Raw genomic sequence first — 20,570 nt, 5'->3', positions numbered from 1 at the left:
TAGATGACTGGGGGGAGAGGGGGAGTGGCTTAAGAGAGATTTGAAGGAGGAGAGAAAGGGTATTTGGTAGAAAAGAACAGGGAGACTGTTCCAAGTGTAGGAAGCGACATGAGTAAAACTATAAAGCTGAGACAGCCAACAGGAGATGAAGGGAATAGTAAAGAAAGAGGATTGCGTGATGCCAGGAAGGTATGGAGATAGAAGAAAATAAGAGCAAATCTGTAGGAAGGGGCAATATTATGTGATCTCCTGAAGGTGAGAACAGGAGTTTGTTTCTGACGTGTTAAGAGTCAGAAAGACAAGAAGTATTTGGGGAGTAGAAGGCTGATATGGTAAAAATGACAAAAGAACAAAGTTATCCTTACTACTACTGATATTTTGGATAAACTGTAGAAACAAAGATGGGAGGCTAGAGAAAAGATTACAACAATCAAAAGAGGATTACAGCATAGAGAATGGTAAACAAATGTCATTTACCTAGTAACTATTTCCTTGATGAAACTGACAAAATAGATTCACAAGCCTTGGGAGCACATTGAGTCTCAGTACCATGTTCAAAACATCCTAGAACACTGAACTCTTTGGATCTGAGATTATTAAATAAGCAGCAGCCCCAACCCCCTAACAGTATTCATACTAAAGAATCCAAAGATATGGACGAGGAGCATGGGTCTATATGGTCAGTTACTAGGCAAATAATCTTTCATCTTCTTCAAGATATCTACTCAGGGAAGATTAATTAGTAGTGCCAATCATGTAAGCCGGTGGATGTGAAGCTGACTAGTTAAATAAAAATTTTGGGACTGCTCTCCCTAATTAAACATAGACCTGGAAGCCAAAGCAAGGGAGCAGTTTTCCATCAGTACATGAACTCCTCCAGATAGGAGACTTACATATCTCAGTGATGGTCGTATTTCTAAAGACATTCTAACAAATGCTTCTTTTGACCTGGAAATATACCCCATAAGATTTCCAGGGATTGAGACACCTGCAAGGTTATAACAAGTTTGCATTAAAAAAATTGACTGAATTAGACTGAGGCTTTTCAAAATTTTTATAGAGCAGAAGATTGTCTCATAAGTACCTTACCTCTCCTCCACAATGAAATAGCACATGTGACAACTACAGCAATTCCTTAAAAGGAAAAGGAATATTAGATATGTGTTCATGTATTGTTAGCTGTCTTTCATGTGATGTGTGTTATGGCCTCACTGGATAATCACTGTCTACTGATTTGCTCTTCTGTGTCTCTCGTCACATTCACAAATCTGTTCTTTTGTTGCTCTTTCTCCCCATACATGCAAATCTATGTAATTTATTAAAAGATTTAGTTCCCTATATAATAACTAAGAACTAATATAACATCTAAACTATACAAGTCTTTAGCTATGGAATGAAATTTAGAGAAGAAAAGTGTTTCAAAATTAATAACTGCAAAGTAATACATACTAGAAAAAATTCCTAATATACATATATTTTTATGGGTTCTAAATTAGCTGTAAACAGCCAAAAAGAAGATCTTGTCAGCAGCAGGTAAAAAGCTAACACTATGTTAGAAACTATTAGGAAAAAGATGAGAGAATCAGACAGAAAATTTCACAATGCCAATATGTAAATAAATAGTGCGCCCATACCTTGAATACTGTGTCCAGTTCTGGTTGCTCCATTTCAGAAAGGATATAGTGGAACTGGAAAAGGTTCATAGATGGATAACAGATATGATCAGGGATATGGAACAGCTTCCATATGAGGAAAGATCAAAAAGATTAGGGATATTCAGCTTAGAAAACAGACAACTAAAGAGGAGTATGATAGAAGTAAATAAAATCCTGAATGATACAAAATGCACAGAGAAGTGTTATTTATTCTTTTACACAATACAAACACCAGGGGTCACCTGATTAAATGAATAGTCAGCAAAGGAAGTACTTTTTCACATGACACACAACTAAGCCATGGAACAGATTGCCATGGAACGTTCTGAAGGCCAAAACTATAACTGAGTTCAAAAAAAAAAATTAGGTAAGTTCATGGAGGATAGCTTCATCAATGGCTGTTAGCCAAGATGACCCCATGCTCAGAAAAACCCTAAACTGCAGACTACTACAAGTCGGGAGTGGAAGACACAGGTGAATCACTCCTTATTTGCCCTGTTCTGTGCAATCTCACTTGAGCCTGGGTATGGGCCACTGTCAGAGACATGATACTTGGCAAGATGGATCATGGTCCGATCTAATATGGCAGCTCTTATGGTCTTATGTTTAATGAAAGCCAGAAACCATGTTAGTGAGAAATCTAATGAAGATGTTTTACTGTCATATCTTTATAGAACATACTAAAAGAGGGGGCCATTTGGGGATTGGTTATGCTTTGAGCAGGGAGTTGGACTAGATGATCTCCTGAGGTCCCTTTCAACCCTAATAATCTATGATTCTATGACAGTTATTCACACTCGAATTTCACTGACTCTCCTGGCTTTTGTTATCACCATCTTTAATGCAGTCCTAATGAGCAAGAGAAACAAAAAATGTTCCTTAAAAATTCAAATGTGATTCTATTAACTTAGCAAGGAACAGATTTAAATACCTAAGCTGGAAGATATAAGAATATAAGATCTGCCTGTTATACCAATATCCTCATTTTATTCCAGGCACTTTAGTATTTAGACTACTCTTAGTATTTAGACTTCTAGCACTTGTACATTTAGTCAATATTTAGTTGCTTGCCTTCATGTGTGATGTTAAAATGGAGGCTCAGATGTAGGTCAGAATATACAGAAGTTCTTTCAAAATGTCTTTATTTTAGGATGTGGGAAAACTGGCCATCCCTGTATTATAGGATGGCTGCCACATGGATTTGTAACAGTGTACTCACAGCTCAGAGTACTTGAGTGAAAACAAGCTGTCCAATATTAAAGGAACTGCAGAAGCTTGAAGGTTAAGCTGTGTTCTGCGAGACAAAAATTAAAAACCTCTTCCATTTTAAGGCACATATTTTCCTCAAATCTTCCTAACGACATTTGTTGGACCCAACTTCAGCAGTTTGAATCAGAATTCAGCAACAGTATCCTGGTTGCCAGAATTGGAATTTCAGGTCTGGGTAAAAAATGTGACTGTGGTCTTCAGACAGAAGAAACACAAGTTCTAGAAGTTCCACAAGTCAAAACTAGGAGAAATTTAGAGCCCAAACTGATGTACACAAGTTGGAATTACTATTACCATCTGAGTTCTTCCCAGCCTTATTTCTCTGAAGATTCCTGCAAAGAAGTGGTAGGGCCAGTAAGTTATGTCAAAACCTTGACATCTCAGAGGAAGTATCTGGCAGGAAGCTTGGATGCATTTCACCTCCCTCCCTTCCAGGACAAAATTGAAGGTATTACACATTCTTTCTTGTTAAAGAGGGGCCTATTTGAGAGGATCTCCAACTTCAGATTATCGACGTTACTGCCACCACCTTGAGGAAATGTTATTGGGTCCTGTACATCCTAACCAAGTCATCTGCCAAGGTGATCTCCTCATTGGGCAAATGAAGGACAAGGAGTGCTGTGATGTAGAATATACTATTCCCAGAGCCAGACAGCTTTTTTGACATATAGTTCAGAAGGGAGCTTCTGCCCTAAGATTCACATAGTATCATGATTGCAATGCTGCCTATCAAAACTGACAAAGTTCTTCCTCAATCCATCAACATTTTGAAAACCAGACAATCACCTGTAATTCCAATATATTTATAGGAAGTCTCATTTCCTCAAGTGAGCTCTGTAACCCACAAAAGTACAATCTGTTATAATCTGGGCTGATGGTTGAAGATGACTGAAATGTACTAGCCTGGGTGCGCTGTCCACCATATTAGTGAATCTCCGACATTTGAGGTGATCTCACTAGAGATGACAAGCTGCTCTGTTGAAGATTACACAGTCTTTAAGCAAGCATGGAAGCCTCATTCTGAGTCTGGTGAATGGTGTTACAGATGTGCAAAAAGCCGTTTAGTCTCAATAGAGAAGCCTTTATTCCATCCTGGTTCCTATGCCTGGTGGAGGCATCAGTTGGTGGCTCCTTTATGGTTCTGTGCTGGCACAGTTCACAGACTCTCTCACACATTGACCTTAAGCGTGCCAGGCTGTGGCCTTTCTTCCACCTTTTCTGGAACCTGCTCTTCAAGTTTTGGTTGCTCTTCTTCCCTCACCTTTTTATTTGTGGTCATTCCATCTGTGGATACACTAAGTCCAGAGTTTTCCTCATAAACCTCTTTCTGGCACTTGTCAAGCAGTCCAGCAGAAGCAGCTCAATCACAGGGAGACTCTCTGGAACTGTAGGGCCATTTCCATTTGATTCACATGTACAAACATCCAGAAAGAATTCTACTGCACAGTATCTACTGATTCCCTTGATCATTTCCTGGGAACAGTGAATCTCTGCTCAGTATCTCCCTCCGGCATCCATTTATTGGCCTTCCTAATTGACGGGTGGATCTTTGTGTCCTTAAGCAGACACTTCTTCAGAGGGCCTGTCTATTGAACTGGAAGTCAAATAGATCCACTGCAGAAATAATTTTTTTTATATTGTATTTATTTTACCATAGACTGACTACTCCTGACCAGATGGCCAAGAAGTTGTAGTCAGATGCCCGGAATAGTGTATTATCCTTCATTTAATTCTTTGTTTCGGGATGACCAGGGAGCTGAATGAGAAGCTGGGAGAGTTTCTGGAAGGAAAATTGTTGGTAGGAGTTGATATGTTAAATAGAACCAACTCTGTGCTGTACTTAAAATAAAACTATGGTCTGTTGAAGGCGTGTCTATTTGCGGTCTTTTTACCTTTTAAAATGTACTGCTTCTAATTTTCTGAACAGCTGGATGGACACTTCATCGATACGAGTAAATAAAAATAAGCAATCAGTACTATGTACCATATTTGTATCAAAAGGCATCTTTAGAGAACAAAAATATTGCTGAATACTGTTTTCAGATAAAAAATACAACAGGGAAAAATGATATCTCAGATTTATGTGGTTTATGTTGGCAAATGGCAACCAATGTATTTATTTTGTATGGAGAGATTTCAGATCTCTTTATAAGCATGCATAATTTCTGCTTAATGAAAGCCACTGTCATAAAGAAATAGCAATGATTCTGTCAGTTGGAACTTCTGTGAAACTGGAGTACAGAAAAACAAATGTAGTGTTCCATACAGATTACGCCGCTAGAAGCTAGTACTGATTAATGCTTCATAATTTTTTCTCTCAATCTCCAACACAGAAGGAATCCAAACAAATATTATTTATCAAAACTAAAAGTTTGTTTTAAAATGCTACTTGCACAATTTTACAAAACATACCAATCTACTAAGTACCTTGGCACAGTAGTCAGGTAATGCTGGTACTAATTAATTGGCACCATTTTTTTCTTCTTCTTCTCAGAATCTCAGATGATGAAACTGTTTTTTTCTTTTATTGAACCAGCTTGGCCTAGACTAGCTTGTCCCGCAGTGACATGTATATTGAATACAAATCAGACAGCATAGCTTTAAATCTGTGTTGCAGCTCTCATTTCCAATTCGAGAACTGTACTATAATCATAAGCTTCTGGTGGATGAAAGAAATCAGCTCTCTGAATATTAGCTAATGCCACATTTGCAAGTCCTGAAGAGATCTGTGCTGTTTAAAAAAAATAGATCATTTCTCGTGAACCTATATATATGAATTGCTTTGTACTGCTCGACTGATAGAAGCGATGCCTGTGCTGGGATTAAACCCTTTTCATCATAAAACCTCATCTGGTTCGGAGTCCAAGTCCATCAAACCTTTTCCCTTTAAAGTCCCGCCTTTGATTCTACATCAATTTATTCAAACCGCAGCTGGGTGGCTGAAAACGAAAGGACAGCATCATTTAAACCAACCATGTTCCCAACTTGAAAGAAGGGCTATAATTAAAAAAATGGGCATAAAAGAATAGAAATGGGATAATATTTTTTAATGGTAGTTCAAAGGCCGACAGATGTCAGAGCCTTTGAAGATGTCAGTACACTGAGCGAGAAGTTGCCATTAAATAGTTTGCCTGAGAGGTGATGCAGCTTTTCAACGACTGAAAAAGCCCTTGCAGACACATCCTTGTGTTTTTAATTTGTTAGAGTTTCTGCAGTATTTTCTGATTAATGACATATGATTATAACTGCATAGCATACATATTTTTATACTTGGTTAAATGAATACTTTATTCCACACTCCTCTAGAGCCAGATAAGAACAGGGAAGCTATACTAGACAGTCCAAAACTATTCAGATTGCTTCAAATATTTATGATAATTCAATGGGATTGGCCAAATACAGTTACTGTGTGTTGCCGGCTTTTGTTCTTTAATGGTGATATTACCAATACTATCGCAATTTGCATATGTTAGATGGGATGTGACTATACTTTTATACCCTTCATGTGCACTTAACCATGTGCGTGCCTTCAAAATTAATTGATGAACTAAATTGTGTCAAATCAAAACAATGCTTGAAAAACTCTTCAATTTATCCTAAAAATGCAAGAGCTGTCAGAGTCTTCAGAAAAGGGAATGTTATTTAGGAAAAAATAGTATTTCTAGCAAGCCACTTATTCCTATTAAAAAAGAAACAACTATTTTTATTAATGCTGATAAAGTCCTCTGCTTGGGTGGAGAAGAAGCTATCGAAGTATCTTTCATCTCCCTTAACATGTGCATATCATTCATGCTATAGAATTACTATAATAACCATCAGGAATGATAACTGTAGTACATTATAGCTGCACACAAAATAGGAAAAATTCCCTCTGCTCCCAAGCATAAACTGACGTCTTTAGTGCAGTAGTACTTTTGTATTAGTCTGCCATTCTGTGTTTGAGTAGCTATGTGTTTGAGAGCAGGACTTCAGGAAGTATAAGCAAATATAGCACTGAATTGCGTCACACCGTACAGGAGTTATTCAGCAAGTAAAATAAAGATACCATATCAGGGGCAAAGTCAGTTAATGCACTATCCTTTCTCCTCTGGAGACCCAAATCCAAATAATGAATTAAATCATAAATACAAAGAATATGATAACATTTAAATTAATGGATGTCTGGTTAGATCACAGAAGCAAAATGTCAAGACTGAAACACTGGCACAATTGTGTGACATCTCTGTGTGTGTGAGTGTTAAACCAGCCTCACACTTTCATAACAACATTTAAGGTATTACAATATACCTTCTCATGTTAATTTATGAATCAAATCTGTACCCATTTAGGAACTTCCCAGTAATCACTACACTGCCAGCCCTGGTCACTACAAACTTCACAGAGGCAGTGGAGATAGGTTTTGGATACTCCTGCTCAGAAGGCACAAGTATATATACCACTAAAGCTAAGGAAAGCTGTTAGCAGTACACATCCTATTACAAATCAAAACAATGTCAAGAAAAAGTGTAGTTTGTAAAGTTAAGTATGGAAATTTGGAAATACCAGATCAACGTTTTCCTGAGCAACCTTATGTCTGGCATCTTGTGCATCCCACCTGTGCACTGAATGAGACAAAGGTCTTGTAAGAAAAACAACATGTGATCTATCATGGTAAAGAGTATACCATAATTCATACAGACCAAGGAGGCAGAATTAAGGTACAGGCATCTGTAAATCTGGGATTTTCTAACTTCTGAGTGCTTGACTTTACAACCTAATGATCTGCCTTCCGATAGCACTTTTTTAATGTAATTTCCAAGGTGCTGTAGTTTTTCTAAGGGAAAAGTAACTTCTGCTATGTACCATTATAACACCCCTCCCCCCAAAATCATGAATCACCAGCAGGGTTTGAACCCTACTCTCTACCACTTGAGCTACATGACAAAACACATTAGCTGGCGACTGACACAAGGTTGTTATACCAGGCAGAGTAAAAATGGGCTACTGGGACCATCTGCTGGGGTGTGTGCGTGTATGCAAGCGTGTGCGCGCACACACAGCCTCATGAGAGCTTGAGGAGCTCCCGCCCATGTGCTGCCCCCAAACAGAGGGTTGGGACTATGAAGCAATGTACCCCACCAGATGGGTGTGGTTAAGAGAGAGGATCCAGGCCCAGCTCTCTCCCCCACTGACTGCTAGTGCTGATCTAGAAGCTCCCAGCTGTTCCCAATGGTGTGTGTGCTGTTGCTTTGGTGACTCTTAACCATGCACATGTGCCATTATAATTTTTGCCAGCATGTCAAAATATTTCAGGAACATGTGCGAGAGAATCCAAATGGCATTTTTTACCAGTTTATAATCCAACTGACCTTGAATGGAATTTCACAAGACAAAGAAACAAAAAAAGGGGGGGGGGCACTTCTCTAGCCACAGGGCTTTCTCCCTGTTGAATTTCAAAGATGTGCTACAAACATCCACAGTATTAGAGCTTCTGACAAAAAAAGGCTGCAAGAATCTTTTATACTGGACAGCATTAGGCAATCTAGCGATAGGGTTTCACCACCAGATCCCCCTATAATGAATTGATTCCTTCCATTAAGGGGCAGAGGTGCACATAGACACCAGCCATTATGAATTAAATTCACAGCATGGAAAATTATAATTTTCACCATCATCATCAATGGAAAATTGATATCCCACTCACCACAGTATCAATAAAGCCTCTTTCCGAAAATATTCTCCTTTAAATATGTTTTTATGCATGTGAATCAATCATGATAATTTTCTTCAGAAGGGTCACATTTAGCTACACTGAAGTGAAATAATACAGAAGTTTAAACATATTGCAAAACTAGTGTTTATGAAAACAACAACAATTATAAGGGATCTCAAACTTTTTCACAGTGTGGACCACATTTTAATAGAAAACGTCTTGCATGCACCTGTCTCTTTTTTCTTTTTTTTAAAAAAAAACCAATGACATAACAAACCCTGCTTTTGACAGCAAAAGAAATGGCTGAGATGGAAAGTATTTTATGTATGCGTAGTGTCTTTTGATTCAATTTGGCACACAGAAATCAGGAGGAGGAGGAGAAGCCAGCAACAAATTACCAACAGAACTACAACAGCTAACCAGCTCATGTGCCATGAACACTGCTCATTATACTAATCATCATCTTGTCATTGTTACCATGTGTTCCACCATGTACTTGTTGTATCCACCTGTTATGTCTTATCAGACACTCATACTATAAACTCATAGGGGCAAGGACTGTCTTATAGTTATGTGTTTGTACAGTGCCTAACACAGGGGTTCTCAAACTGGGGGTCAGGACCCCTCAGGATGCAAGGTTATCACATTGGGGGTTGCAAGCTGTCAGTCTCCACCCGAAATCCCGCTTTGCCTCCAGAATTTATAATGGTGTTAAATCTATTTTAAAGTATTTAATTTATAGGGAGGGGGGCGCACTCAGAGGCTTGCTATGTGAAAAGGTTCCCCAATACAAAAGTTTGAGGATGACTGGCCTAACATAATGGTGACTTGATCCTCAAGAGGGCCACTATTACTTGAATTTCTGTAGCACTTAATTATCAGCGGTCCACAGATCACAGCTTGCAAACATTTGATTATTGCTAAAAACGACAATAAAAACCAGAAAGCCTATGTTAAGTCACATAATGACCAATGATTCCTATATTTGATCTGTTTTTTATATTCTTTCACAAGGGTTAATCTTTATTTAATTACAAAATAGCAATTCAGTTAATTTTAACAAACAGATGGTCAACTGCTATCAAAGGTTAGATATATACCACATTTGTACTATCTATTAAGTCTATCATAAAACTGGAATTTAACTTATGAATCCATATTTGCCTGTAGAGTAACAAAGTTGATGACTAGCTTGTATGTTAGTAAACTACTTTATTATAGCTAGTGAGCACACTTTTCTCTCTGAAGGTGATAGGAAGTTAATGCTCAGATGTTCCAACTGATTTCAGGCCCACATTTCATATAAAGGGGCATATAAATAGAAACACAGCTATTTTCAAATATTCCAACATACTGCATGTTTGTGCTGCTTGCCTTTCCAAGTGCATGCTTTCTCTCTTCTATATTCACTTTACAGATGTCAATACACCAGAAAGCACAGACTATAAAAGAATTCAAGCTGTCAGAAAAAACTTTAAAAGAACCACATCACCAGTATAAAAGAGCGGAGTTCACTGTTCCTGGAATTTTCAGATCTGTTTCAAGTAAAAACACTGTGTCAGGTTTTCTGACAATCACTGCTGTTTTTATAAACTCTGTAGAACTCTTTTAAACACTTAAAATGAAATATCTGCAATCAGGCCAATTCTTTTTGGGCCCTAAAGTTCGCTCTTAAATGTAATATTTCACGAGGGCTTTCATAAATATAAATACTAGTGACTATGAAATACATTATTTTAGTTTGAAATATATTGTTTTCCTCCTTAAACAGAAGTCTACAGTCCTCTTGACATCAATTTCTGTCATTTTGTCATGATAAACACTCAGGTATTATATATCTTTCACATCAGGCATCCAGGCATGATTCCAATTAGTGCTGAATAGAAGACAAAATGTCAGCCTCATAAGCTTCAATTTGCAAAGTCTTTGAGCATTTGATGATATCAACACTTAGCCAATCATACCTTGCACTGGCTTCTTCTTCACATCACCTTCCTTGTCACAAAAAAGTCTTTCACATCTATGTCAACTGCAGACATTAAGAATGTCAGTCATTGGTCTGATTGAGCTAAAAGATCCAAAAATGACTCCCCAGTATATCAAGGGAGAATTATGATGTGCACAATATTTCTTCAGAGCTAATTTGCTGCCAGCATGTATAGTAACTGGGGGTGGGGGGAGTCCACTTTAAAGTCACACTGTGGAAAAAAGTTTTTTTATTTTTTCTTATGAACTCTACACCAAAAATGTTAAATCACTGTCAGTGTCTCTGACATTCTTTCAGCAGAAAGGAAACATTATTTATTCAAGGAACTAATAGATGACAATCACTTCTTTAAGGGTGACTAGACCAAGCTGCGGCTCTACAGTTTAGTTCATAGTGCAACTATTCATTATCTTATTTTAAGAGAATGCATTTATAAGTCACTAATTATTGATAAAATGCTTTCCTAGATTAAAAAAAAAATCTACTAAAGTACACATGACAGACAACTTGAACACATACATCTAACACAAAATGCTTCTCTGGCCTTAAGGCACTGACGGAAGAGATATGGAATGTTCTTTGCAAGATATTCTCCTTTTGCAGAGCACAAGAGCCCCATCTTATAAGGTCAAGACTCTGATCATGGTGAAAGAGAAAAGCAGAAGACAGTGACTGAAAAAAAGAGGGGATGAATCTGACTGAAAATTGGGATAGCAAGGGAATGCTATGCATAGAAGCTGACCTTGGGTAGGAAAGGAAGATGGATAACTAATGAACAGGGCATGTAAGGATGGGCAGGGATGTCCTGAGGCTAGGAGGATGCAGCTGAGTCAGCACCACCCATTAAAGGTGGCATTTGCTTGAGCAGGGGTACCAAAAAAGGGAGGTGGCTTTGGATACCTGTCCAGCTGACGAAGTGGTAGAGTTGCAAAACATGAGGCAGAAATTGGACCATTAGGGATTTGCTAAAAGGTGCAGGAGTGTGGTCAGTGGACAAGTAACTGTAAAGAGGATCAACAGTAAGTTACTGGGACTGACATCTGCCAGTAGCATGTTCTTCAGAAGCACATAGCACCGGTCACACCTTCTTTTCTTTAGCTTCTCCCAATGAGGTGGAAAGAGAGTAGACTGGATGCTAGGTTTCCCCTTGGGCTGAAGCAGGATGCTGCCTGAACAGAGGGTTCCTGGGGTTCCCACCATGGTGGAGGGTGTCATTAGCATTTCAGTTGTAAGTTGTTGCTGGGTTTCCACTTGAAGCTCTCTCTATAATACTTTAATGTGGGATTGTGCAGAGCCTTATGCAAGGCCTCATATTTCCCAACTGACATATCTTCAGCCAAACTATGTCAGCTACAGGAGAAGGCAAGACTTTTCATTGGTTTTGTGGTTTCTCTCTCCCACCATCATGAACCACATAAAAGAGAAATACAAATAACTGTACCTCTAAAATGTCTATTTACTACCTCATTGTAAAAGTGCCTATTGGACCCACCAGTGACATTGAGTAATAGGATTTAGATCATAAAGAGGTTCTATTTCTTATTTGAAATTAGGAAAATTAGCATTCACATGGATCCTATTTTCTTAAGACAGTGACACTGCCAGAACAAGTGATGTTAACATTCTAAACTATAGATTGTCATCATTTCTGTCTTGGTGTTTCACTCTTTCATTTGGTATTTAAAATACCTTTGATTTGGGGTACTGTCATACAAAGCCTTTAATTGGTAGATTATTGGTTCAAATTTGATTTATAGTAGCAGTGAGTGAACATTATTATATCTGGTGATCTAAGTAGGGTATGTTAAAATGCTTTCCAGACTCAGTACAGTTTTTAGGGAACAAAAGAAAAAACAGAGTTCAAAGAAAAGTGCTACCACTGTAGCTGACACTAACAAGCCTCATATTTGGCAATCACAGTAGATAGTGCAGGACTTCAACATGAATCTTAGTCTGCACGCTCACATCTACAAACAAGTATCAGGGGGGAGCCATGTTAGTCTGTATCAACAAAAACAACAAGGAGTCTGGTGGCACCTTAAAGACTCACATATTTATTTGGGCATAAGCTTTTTCATCTGAAGAAGTGAGGTTTTTTACCTACAAAAGCTTATGTTCAAATAAATCTGTGAGTCTTTAAGGTGCCACTGGACTCCTTGTTGTTTTTATCTACAGGGAGTCCCCCTCCAGGCATTTAGTGGAGCTGCTTGGAGAAGTTTCCATTGCTGCTTCCCATACTGTTGTAGCTGTTCTCTGAATTAGGAAAGGATTTAAACATCTCTCTACCCAACACCTTCCATTAGTACTAAAGTTCACAATTTTAACAAAGAAAACAAGCTTCCGTCCTGGTTATATTCACGGAAAAAGTACATTTTCTGAAGAAATACATTAAAAAAATTAACACAGAACTGCCAAACATTTCTGCTTAAGCACCCTTCCTTGCATAACAAAAAAGTGTTTACTAAACCAACAACCTTTATAATCCTTTGGAAACTTCCTGTCATCAAGTAAGCAGTATTTACAATATACAAAAATAACAGCTTCTAACATGGTCTTCATTATGTAAATAACATCCACAATGCAACATCAGGGCCCAGTCCTGACAGCTGCTGAATTAATGGGAGCTGAGACTCTATGGTACCTCAAGACAGAGGCTCTAAAATTGCAATTTGACTGTTTCCTGTGCATTAGCTACTTTTGCTCTCAGATCTCATTCTCTGGAGTACACTTCAGACTACATAGGTTCCATTAACAAATTGACAGGTTACCATATGCCAGTAAAATTTATTTTACCACAATATTTTTGGCATTCCTACAATTAAAAAGCACTTAGAAACTGCACAAGTGTAGCAGCATATCATAAATGTTGTAGTAATTATCAATTTTTTGTGATGAGTACTATACCTTACCACTGAGAAAAGATGCTGCACAATGGAACACAGTTTGAAGAGCACAGTTATTTAATATTTATATAGCAGTGTAAGACAGCCTCCACCACAAACAGGTTATAATATATTATTATTTATCTCTATTACCACAGCACCTAGGAGCCATAGTCATGGACCAGATGTGCTAGATGCTGTACAAAGACCAAAAGGGCTTACAATCTAAGTATAAGACAACAAATACAGAGACAGACAGACAGATAGGGAAGTACAAGGAACAATGAGAGGCATGAAAGGCCGTAGTCTCAGCACACCAACTGCTGACCTGTTGTCGTTTTTTGAAGGCAAAGAAGATTTTTAAAGGATTTGTAGGATGAGTTAGAATGAAAGAAGCAAGTGAGAACATGCCACCAATCTATATAGTTGTAACATTTTCCATATAATTCTTTGTTCTATTCTTTGTACATCCACAGTTTGTTGTTTTAGTTTTTTTGATTGCGCTTGTACATTCAGAAAAGGTCTTCACTGAATTGTCCATAGTGATGCCCAGGTCTTTTTTCCCTGAGGTGACACAGTTAACTTAGAACCTAACAAATTGTATCGGTAATTCACATAATCCCCTCCGATACATATTACTTTGCATTTGTCAGCACAAAAGAATGAAAATGACAGAATAGGAAGTGTAGAGAAGGGAGGATGAACATTATAATAATGGGAGATAATGTGATGATTATGTTGCATACGAAGTTTGACAATACTATTTTCATTTAGTTGGAGCTTTTTTTAATTTCAGGACACGATAGGAATAAAGAGAGACAGCAGACAGCACTGTAAAAAAAGCTCAGCTTTGGAAAGGTGAGTGAAAGTAAAACTAAAGGATGGCTTTGAAGGAAGAAAAGGTGCATGGTACACCAGAAGAGGACAGTTACTGCAAGTGCAGGGGACAACATAACAAATCTATGAAGAGTCATTTGAACTGAGATATAAAAATCTTGTATACAAAAACCATGCCTATTTGCATGCAGTAGAGATAATGAGAATAATTAGAATATGTAATGAAACTTTTTCCAGCTGATGGAGAATATGGAGCTCTTGTTTTAAAGCTGGAACCTAAACTAATAAGGTTTTATGCAAGAAATAATCACTTCTTCCCCACTGGATATATTGGGTAGATGAAAGAACTACTCACATGTTGTACTTTGCCTCTACACTCTTTGCACTCCCTAATTCTCAAATGGAATTTTATATTCCATTTAATAATTTAACTACACTTAAAAAAATTTTAAAAAACAAATATTTTATAAAATATTATTATAAAATGACAATTATGGTCCAATAAAAACTGGCCAATTTACATCTTTAAGTTTACATGATATAAACTGGAAGTCGATTATTCTGTAAAGAACTCCAGCTCAGGATCAAGGTACATATCATGTGATGTACTAGTTTCTATGGCAACTACTTTCCTTTTTCTACATATTGTGGATACAGTACAAAGTACAGTGAATTCTTTAGTAAGCCAGTTTAACATTTGTAATGAGCAAATTGTAATTTACACATTTTGCTGCTTTTCAAAATTTTCTCTAGTAAAGTATAGTAATTATTTAAATTAATTTTGAACGCCCAGAAGTGTGCTAGGTGCTACACAGAAGCAGGTAAAACCACTGTTCCTTCCCTGAACATATCACAGTCTAAATTCAGACATGATGTAAGAGGTAATGGTCATAAATAGACCAAAAATGGGGAAGGGGAAAAGGAAGAACAAGCTGACAATCATAACACTACACAGACACTTAATAAGGCGCACACACATTCTGACGGTTCCATCAAATAAGGAGGGAAAGGATTGTTTGCAGCCTGTTGAACAGATTTTGGGAGGGCATCTAATAAATAGGTGGCAGCCTAGAAGAAGGTACAGAGACAAGAATGATAGAAAAGCAACTGATGTGACAAAACTGGTTTCATTTGAGGAGTAAAGAGGGGCAGCACATAGGAGACTAAGGCCCTGATCCTGCAATGAATTCCCCGTGGGCAGATCCCTGATCCTGAGCTAAGGCCCACTGGCCTCAATGGGGCTTCATGTTGCTGCAGCTTCCACACAGAGCTCATTGAAGGATTGGGGCCTAAATTTGAACTCTTCCTCTATTCAACAGTAGAGGCTTATGGTTAGATCTTTTGTCTGTGTCAATAAGCTCCATCCAAACTTCAGCCCTCAGCCCATCAGGAGAAAGCTTGTATATGTCTTGGAACAAACACCGGTGAAGTATCTAAATTAGCATTAACAATCTTGTTAGCCAAAACGTGGTAAATGGCAAATCAGTTAACATGTGGTACCATGTAGCCGAAAACTTCAGTTTTAGACAAGGCCTAAACGACAGCTATTGGCTGCTGAGCTCTAGCCCTGAGCCTCCATGCAACAGCCAAGGTAAGTGGAACAAAGATATATATATGAATTCAGACTGAGACTGCCACCTGCCTAATTGTCTGCAGGACAAGGCTGTACAGCACAGAACAAATCTTCTCATATCTAAGATGTTTTCCGATTATTAGAGGAGCATAGAGAATCTAGAACAAGAGTCAATTATCTAAGTTACCTGCTCAAAACAGTTTTATAGCAGTGATTCTTACTTTTTCACAGAGTCATAGAGTTTAAGGTGAGAATGGACCACCAGATCATCCAATCTGAGTTCCTGCATGCCACAAGGCACCAACACCAGCACACCAAACCCAAAAGTGGAAATGAGACCCACAAGAGACTAAGTTACTATGTACCACAGACAGAGAGCAAGACAGACCAACAAGCACCATTGATCAAAGCCTCTGCAATGCAGGGAAATGATTAAATGGGATATACCCATTTGTAGTCCACATTTTAATGTAGGGATTGTCTTGTGAACCAGATGTCTTCTAAGACATAACTGTGTGAACCATCTCCCATCAAATGGCCAATGGAAAAAAAATCCTAGTGCAAACTACAGTAATTATTTACATTACAAAGAAACAGATCGGGAAATATTTGATTATTTTTGCCTTCTTTTAATGAAATTTTGTAGGAGAAAGGAAGCAGAAGGAAAAGTCAGCACCTATCTGCAGACTACCAGCAAGTGTTCCACGCACCAAAGTCTGAGAACCCCTGGTTTACAGCATGAGACTCTTTCACATCTTTTCTTTTTCATCTGAAGTATAAATCTGGTTCTTATACTTACCTCTCCGGTGCTATAGTAGTAATCCCTTATCAGTCTATTCATATATATGTTCATATAGTTTTTTTTTTGTTTTTTTGTTTTTTTTTTTACCTCTTCTCTAGCTGATAAAAGGCCTTCATCATATAATAATGTTATTTCAGGAAGGCTGCATACATTGGAAGAGACAATATTTTCAGGGGAGGGATGTCCTTTATTTAAGTTGTTATTATTTATACATCATCTTACACTTAAGCAGCATTTTAATAGACATAAAATAATCACATTGTCAGGCTCAAACAATGTACAGTCTAACTTGAGAAAAAAATAAATACAGAGCAACAGTTTCAGTGTGGGAGAGAGCTGAAAGATCATTTATTCGGAGTCCAATGTAGGAAGAATTTAGAGGAGAAGTGGCTTTAAAGGAAAGAAAGAGAGAGCTCAGAACACAAGAAGTGGGAGGCTGCCACATATGTAGAAGGGCACCACAGAAGGCCTTGTAAATCTCCAAATGGCAAAATGGGACAAAGGGAGGAGTAAGGACAGGCACTGGGATAAGTGCAGAAAGCCACAGAGGGAGTGGGAAGACATAGAAACCGAGATTTAGGCAGAGGTGAAATACCTTAGTCATTCTTCTTGCCCACCCTAGCCCATTTCTGCTTTTATGATGTCTTTCATATATGGCGTGTTTAGACTTGCACACCTACAGAACTAATCTGTTATTCTTTTTTCCTGACAACTGATGGGCTGGAGACTAACAAACCTCTAAATTAAGGCTACATACATTTTACTGCAACCCAGTGTTTTGAATAATTTTAATATACTATTTTATTGTATTTAAGTTAATATTACAGTGACAAATGGTGATGAATTGTGCTTCAGTGTTTAAATTGTTCTTGACCCAGTTGCAAATGGAAGAAAATGGTGGACCTGCACATTATCACCTGGCAACAGAAAGTGAAAAAAGACTTCAGTTTCGTGAGCTCCCTTCTTCACAACATGACAGTAAAGCAAAGCATTCAGTTTGAAGTTAAGTGGGGGGTCTTCCTTTCCTCCCTACCCAAAAGGTCAAAAAGCCAAGGAACAAGCATTAAAATTATATAACTCTATACAGCAGCTGGAACTCTGCAACGTTAGAGATAATAAGGGTATATGTCATAAGCCGGGGAAAGAGTGACAATTTGATCAAAGAAGATTGTGCAGTTGGTATATCTATGGTAGCCTGGTTAAGACTGGATATTAAGATTCCCAACCTCATTATCCAATCTGGCCTACTCAGGCAGAAGATAGTGTAGAATATTTTCTTTTTTAGAAACAATTTGTTTCTATGAAATATGATTTATTATTTTCTACTATCAAAGAGTTTTGTTTCTGAAAATCTCATTTTCTACGAAGAATTAATACAATGTGTTGTGAAAGAAAATATATACAGAGTATTTTTTTTTAAACGAACCACCATAAACCACATTTTGGAAAATTTACTTATGGTATCTGTAAGGAAATTCTGAACAATATCCAGAATCAAAGATAAAATTGAAATGCTAAACTAAAACCACAATTTTAAATATATATATATATATTATAATGTTTTCCCTTAAAAATACAGAACTTTGGATTTAAAAATTATATAATTTTAAAATCCAAAGTTCTATATTTTTAAGGGAAAACATTATTTTAACAACAACATTTTTTGCAGCTCACAGAAAATATAGGATTTAAAGAAAAAAACTAGAAGAACACAGTATGGCACACAAGCCTTCAGGCTCTTTTGACTTTTATTGACCTATATGTCATTTTACTCCTCCTCAAACATTACAACCGTAGCTGAAAAAGCAAAGAAACCCTTCTGAAAAGATATTATTTGAAAACTAAAATGGAATGTAAATGCCACATAAAAATGAAAGTAACTGACCAACAATATAAAACATGCTATCCCTTTAAATCAATATGCTTTACCTAATATCATGCTGAATTTATAATACAAGAACCAAAAGCTGTAATTTTCTTCTTAATTAGAATCTACAGACCCACCTAAAATCTTTACTGATTCTGGAGATAACACTTCTTATTGACCAGTAAAGTGTTAATATAGGTTCACATCTAAAATTGTCTCTATTTTGTACAGTATCTTTCACCATAGCTGAAGGTCTGACTGAACTTGGACACCTTGGAAATGCAATAAAAATAGAACAAATTTTTTCAGTAATTTTGCAGAATACATTATTTTCCAGAGATCCATCAAATTGTCAGTTATTGGTAATGTGGTAAAAGCATCTATTTTAAAAATAAGCTGCTTCACATAAGGAAAACTGGTACTTTTACACAACCCAGCAATCATGGAACAGCTAGATTCTCCAGATCAAAAGATTCAAGAGATTACCAATTTTTGGATATTCTGATTATTATTAAAACTATATGAAATATCTAGCAGTTACACTCTTCATTTAGCTAAACAAAATGGCCTCTTCTGCTGTGTTGAAGCAGGTTCATAGTAACGCAGAGAAACTAAAGACATTACAATCTACAAATATGATTCCATTTTATGAAAAAGTCAGAGTCATATAATTTACTTATCCCTATAGCATCTTAGTTTAAATTGTTTCATAAAGATGCTGTACATCAGTCCCATAATAGTCTAAAAACATGTATTTTGGGAGCAAAAATGCAGTGCTGGAAAAATACAATAAATGGCAGTATTCAAAATTCCACCGAAGACGCTGGGAAGTAATTTTAAATACATATTATCCCCACTGCAAAGTCAAATGTAAATTTTAAATACCTATGTATTTTATAGATGAAGGCTTTAACATTTATCAATTTAACATTTGATTTATTCACCAAACTAAATAAATGTATCTTTAAAAGTGGTAACAATTATCAGACAGATGTTTATTCTCCTTTTGATTAGAAACAGCTGCGCTAGTCAAGGCAAATATATTTTCTCTCTTCACTAATACTGCCATGAGAACAGCGCTCATACTGTAGAGATATTCAAAAAAGAAAGACTTTTAAAAGACTAATTTTTTTGCCATTACTATTTCAACTCTCCATTGTTTAACATATCACTTGTGATAGCATCGGCATTTCATTTTAAACAACATGCTTTCCCAAACTCCATGATGCCAACCTTTGCCACGAGTGAGCCACAATCTAACTAAATAGGTAGGACAAACATATAGGACATCTAAAGATTCTTTCGGAATTTACTATTAAAGGGTTACATTCCCATCATATCTACACACAACAGCGTAATGGTAATGAATTACTGTAGGTACGTTACACAATCCTGCATATTTATAAAACTGATTTTTATACTTAGTGATATGAACACACCCTGTATTCACAGTAAGTACTGAACTTCATGGTATTCAGACAAATGTCACTGCTTGACAATATAGTGTTGGGGTCCAACTGAGAGAATGATACGACTTCGAAGGGATACTCGCAAAGTAACTATATAGTTAAGTGCCAAAAGACTAGTTCCTTTAATTACTTAAGTTTTTTATTCATCATCAAAATACGTGGAAAAAAGGATAATGTTTAATTCTGCTGCAGTCTTCTGAATTTCCTGTTACTGAGCATGCCCACAGAGTCCCTCCCTGTTTTACATGGAAAACGATAATGGTACAAATGGAATAAATCATTATTGTTTTTGTAAGATATTTTCCCCCATAGACTGTTGTTTATCATATATATTTATATTTACTCAGTTGTTGATTCTATGGATAATGAATCTTTCAAATATAAAAAAAGAAATTAAGAATTAAATCCTTAATTTCATTTAGTTACAATATATAGTATAGGTGAGAAAGAAATATAAGCAATCCTAACAAAAGTTAAAATGAAAAGGACTTATTGCCAGGATCTTACATCATGTGGGGAAGAAGCTGATGCGCAGAG

General features: G+C 37.0%; 1 protein-coding gene across 3 annotated transcripts in view; it reads right to left on the bottom strand.

The window, feature by feature from the left end:
* CEP112 (centrosomal protein 112) overlaps nucleotides 1-20,570 on the bottom strand; it is a 285,142-nt gene that overhangs the window by 104,635 nt on the left and 159,937 nt on the right. The window lies entirely within an intron of this gene.

This window comes from Chelonoidis abingdonii, chromosome 13, assembly GCF_003597395.2.
Source record: "Chelonoidis abingdonii isolate Lonesome George chromosome 13, CheloAbing_2.0, whole genome shotgun sequence".
NCBI classification, from domain to species: domain Eukaryota; kingdom Metazoa; phylum Chordata; order Testudines; family Testudinidae; genus Chelonoidis; species Chelonoidis abingdonii.
This window is presented reverse-complemented; position numbering and strand designations above follow the sequence as displayed.